The sequence below is a fragment of the Bidens hawaiensis genome, unplaced genomic scaffold, assembly GCF_021521415.1.
Source record: "Bidens hawaiensis isolate Kalapana, Puna unplaced genomic scaffold, B.hawaiensis_p1.1 tig00005272_1, whole genome shotgun sequence".
In the NCBI taxonomy this organism is placed as follows: Eukaryota; Viridiplantae; Streptophyta; class Magnoliopsida; order Asterales; family Asteraceae; genus Bidens; species Bidens hawaiensis.
Window position 1 is genome coordinate 128,422 of NW_027491336.1, and position 5,193 is coordinate 133,614.

Sequence of the window (5,193 nt, forward strand, 5' to 3'; positions counted from 1 at the left end):
ACAACAACAATAGTCAATTGAAAAACACAACACAATTTTCAGAGCCCAGTTTTACCTTGTTTACTACATCAGTCAGGGGTGGATTTACATGCTTCGGTATGGTGTCACGGGAACCCACTGAGATTCGAAATTTATATAGAATACCTATATAAGTTATGAGAGTGAATCCATAAGCAATTTGCAGCCAAGCCTTGGTGGCAAGCGCCCTTACTTTCAGATGAGGAAACCCGAGTTCGAAACTCCTTGCCATCATTAATTTTTATTTTTATTTCTTTATATAGCATTCGTTTTTATTCTTCTATATTTTTCACATTTTAACTAAGTTGGGGTTTAAATTTTTTATCCCACGACCAGATCTCTAACACAAGAAAAGAAACAATAGCTTCCAGACTACTTTAAAACCCTAACAGCAGCCACCATCAAACTCAGTCTCCGACCGCGCGCCGCCGTTTTCCTCTGCAGACTCTATTCTAGTCTCCACCCCTTGTCTTCAGAGTTCAGTCATTCACTTCAGTTTTCGGGGTTAGGTAATTAATTATTTTAATGTTTTGCTTCAAGTATTTTCGTTTAGTTATTGAAATTAGAATTACAAAATAATGATTTTGTCGAAATATGTTAATTGAATTAGACAATTAGTGATGTTTAAATTTGATTTGTAGGCATTACGAATATTAAGAGATATTTCCAAAGTGATAGTCAAACATTCAATCATCTAGTAGTAAAAAACCCTCATGGATAGATATGGATGATCTTTCATGGGATCCTTCGGAAAGGAAACCAATTTCATCTTATCATCCAAGTGAAAATATGAAATTAGACTAATATATTTGCTTAGAGGTCCATGTCAGCCAACATGCATGAATTTCCACAAACAAAGTTTAGTAGTAAGTTAAGAAGTTTTAATAAGGATTGGTACACACAAGGACAAGGAAATTGGTTAGAATATAGTGTCAAAACGGATAACGTGTGTTACTTATATTGTTACTTGTTAAGGAAATTGGCCACAATGATGCTTTTGTGAGTGAAGGGGTACGGTGTTGGCATAGAATCTCAAGATTTACTACTCATAGCGGTAAAGTGCATTGCTTATATCATATCTTTATTATGTATGTTTTTGTTTATGTGAGAAAGTTTGTTTTTTTTGTTAATTTAGAGCATTTATATTATGTAATGAACCTTACCCGACCCGATTCTTCTAACTGACCTGAAAATTTTTATGACCGGCCATATAAAATGATAACATTTATAAACAGTGAACCCATTAGAAAAAATTTTTGGATCCGCCACTGACATCAATAATTTTTATTTTTCCATTCACAATGTTCCAAAACTGCATCCCACATGATCTTGAGTGATGATCTCAAGTCGTTGTCTCATTACCGCCATTGATGAATATGAAGGTAAACATAATCCATAGAAGCATGTGTGCGATGACGGAAGATTGTCGATGGAATCGGTTGATCTGTAAATGAGAAGCTTTGAGTCCAAGCCAACAAAACCATCCATGGGTAAATGCTTCAAAGAGGTCCAAAAGAAAAGAAGAGCTTTTTGTTGCTCGGCTGTCATTTCTTCGACAATCTGTTAAGAAACCACTTGTCAGTATGTAATTTTTAAACATTTATTATTTTTATATGCAACATATTGATCTAGAACTATTTAAATAATTATGAGCGTCTAGATCCAGAAAGTAATTTTTACCAGTTTCGTTTTATCCTGATATTAGCCATGACAAAATTCCACATAATTATGGGTGTGAAACCAAAATAACGAACGGTTTAATTATTATTTTGGGTTTTTTTTGCGCAAAATCTTAAAGTCCGGATAGAATATTAAAAAAAACAACAAAAAAATGAAACCAAAACAAACTCAAATCTGAAAAATCAAAACCAAGAAAAACGGAGCCGAATTGTATTTATCTTCCAAAACCATTATATCTGAGAATCAGCTTCAGTATACCCATCATATTCCGTATGCACCTTCCAATCCTCTACCAAAATTGTATCTTCCCACGCAAGATTCCATCAAGATCTTCAAACTCTAAGGTTTGAAAAACTAACTTTCGTATTTGTTCATTACCAACAATTTCTGAAAATCCTTTAGCGAATTCGGTCACCTGATCAGCAACACAAGTCAGGAACCGATGCTGAATGAGAAGTTCCACATAATCCTTTCTATTTCTGCTTTTCACAATAATATTTTTTCCATTAGAAATAAGCTCGATAACCTTCATAGATCCTAATTCTTCAACTTCATTAACAAATGTTAAAGCAAGGGCATCTTCATCTAATAGAACCGGATCCATATCCAATATTTGTCTACAGCTACTATAAAAATAAGGATCTGCATTTTTTATGTCTTCCAATGATATATCAGTTCCCGCTAATTGCAAAAAAATGTACGGTCAAACATGATACCAACTTGTATGTTATGCGCTAATACTAAGGTGATCATCCTTCCAGCGAAGTTAAAATATTCTAGATGCAATGGATTCACTTTTGATGCTGTAGATAAAAATAATTATATCATTAAAATAAATGACTTTCCTTAAATAAAAACAAAGTGCAAGACAAAATAAACACGGCCTAAAAGGAATTTAAGATTCGACATTCCATCACCACCAAGTTGTTATTTCTTGTTTTTTAAAACTAATTTAATAAGACTTTTTTATTGAAGAAAAAAAAGGAAATTACACATATATGAAAAGATAAAACGTATAAAGGGCTTACCAGGATTAAGAAAGAATCTTGCTCGGTCATTTGGACAAGCGACAAATAAAGCATTTCGAGGATTAAAAATTTCTTGGCATACCAAGGAAAGCCATTCGCGTAAAACTCCAGGACCTGTGGCTACCTCATTATGGAACTGTATTAAAAATCCATCACTAAGATCTTCATGTTTTAATCTAGAAATATGGTGAAAAGAATCAGACAACAATTGAGATCGGTCAATAAGCATCTCATTAAGCACCTCGTCGTCAGGATCGCCTATCTCAGGGAGCAACAACATCATCAAATGCCTCCTAGATTCAAAGTCCAAAATATTCTTGTGCCCAATAATCCATCCATAATCGTTATCGCCTGTGGCGTACTGAAGAATTAGATACCGCAAGGATACATTGACCGATTCCATATTTGACCAAACCATATCTTCTGCACCTTGATAAAGCTTAGCAATACCTACTATTTCCTTCAAAATATAAAGATACTGATCCCATCCAACAACTTCGTTTTGTTCCATATCAAGCTGGCCTTTAACCTTTTCAAGACATTTTAACATTTGTTCCAACAGCTGAAATAAGATCGAATACAGAAGTTTTACTTCAGCATCATAACAAGGGAACATGCACATCATGGGAACGCGTATGCCTCCTTTGAAAGGGGGCAGGTCTTTAATAACAGCTTTTATATGTTTCAAAAATGCAACAAAATCACAAACTACATTTGGTGAACGAGCACTATCCAACTCCTCAATCAACTCTTTTGCAATCTCAGCCACAAACGGAAAAATATCCGTAACTCCAATCCTATTATTAAAACCATCATATTTCATAAAGTCAATTACCAATAACGCTAGACTTCTTCTACATGTGGTATACAAAATATCATCTTGACCGGCAGAAGCTCTAAGCAACTTACAGAACTCCAACACAATAGGCGTGCAGTGTAAACTGAAAGATCTTGGCACCCCGGACTCACAAAATAGTAGGAAAGACAGAACCCAAGTTTTAGCAAGGAGTTCATATGGTGACATGTAGAGCATTACTAGGGCTGCTGGAACACATAGAGATTCAAATATGTCCAAATAAGAAGCAAGATGGTTTTCATAGATATCTTTTTTCACCATCATGTCTAAATAGTCTGTCAACAGCAGTTCAACAGCTTTTTCTCTAATCCGTTTTTCACGTTTACAAATCTTGTAAATCATGGAAACGAATGAATCAATCAATTTTAAAGCATGGGGATGATTTGTGCTCAGCATTCGAGCAACCAAATTTAAACCTGCATCGTTTTCTATCATACACTCGGATAAACTATGTTCACTGTCAAGTAGCCTCCCTTGGTAAATCAACCGCTGTTCAGATACTGGAATGCCAGTGAGTGTTTGGATGTTTTCAAGTATTAATTTCACTTTATCTTCTGGCTTCCCATTGAGAACTAATGTTTTACCATTAGAGAGCATGCGGACAAAGAAATGGAGACCATCCGGAAAGGAATTAAGGCAAAGCTCGGTGTTAATCATTCTGACAACGTCCGAGTAATGATAGATTAATCGCAAACTTAGACTTTTGTTGATTGAAGATCCTGAAAAGACAGATGTTAGGCACATTTAACTGACAAAGAATTTCGGCACATTTAACTGACTGTTTAAAAAAAATCGATACCGCTGATAATACAAAAATCGAAAATATAAATTAGACATCATCGTATTTAGCTTATCCCACCAATAACAAAGCTATGGTAGGGTCTGAGGAGGGTAATATGTAGACAGTCTTACATCTACCCCATAGGGATAGAGAGGCTACTTATTTTGAAAATATAAATTAGACAAATGAACGAAATTCTAAGTTAAAGCATTTTGATAGCATCAACATTTCTAACTAGATATAGCCTAATAAAAAAATATTAAGAAACCCTAATTTTTAAACTAATTACATAATAATGACAATGATAATACAAATTATATCTATAAATTAAATTTCAGTTTTAGAATTAAATTGAATCCAAGATCATGAACTCAAATTCGAAGTCGAATGAGTTGCTGATTCCATCATCTCAAACTGAACAGAAAAGCATGTTCGAAAAATTTGTCAGCTGAATGTTACCTGAATCTACAAGCGAGAATCGAATCAGAGATGATGAATCTACAAAAATCCAAAATATAAATTAGTCTAATGATAAAAATTCAAAGTTAACTACTATAGCCTGATAAAAAAATATTAAGAAACCCTAATTTTTAAATTCATTGCATAATAATAATAATAATAATAATAATAATAATAATAATAATAATAATAATAATAATAATAATAATAATAATAATACAAATTATATCTATACATTAAGTTCCAGAATGAGAATCAAATCGAACTGAAAATCATCGACTCAAACTCGGAATAGAATCAGTTGCTGATTCCATCAACTCAAACTGAATAGAAACATGTTCGACTAATTTTTTTGCTTTTAGCTGAATCTA

At 33.5% G+C, this 5,193-nt stretch overlaps 1 pseudogene; it reads right to left on the reverse strand.

Moving 5' to 3' along the window:
- Positions 1-1,928: 1,928 nt before the first annotated feature.
- Positions 1,929-4,412, reverse strand: LOC143629544 (E3 ubiquitin-protein ligase UPL5 pseudogene; annotated as a pseudogene).
- Positions 4,413-5,193: the final 781 nt, after the last annotated feature.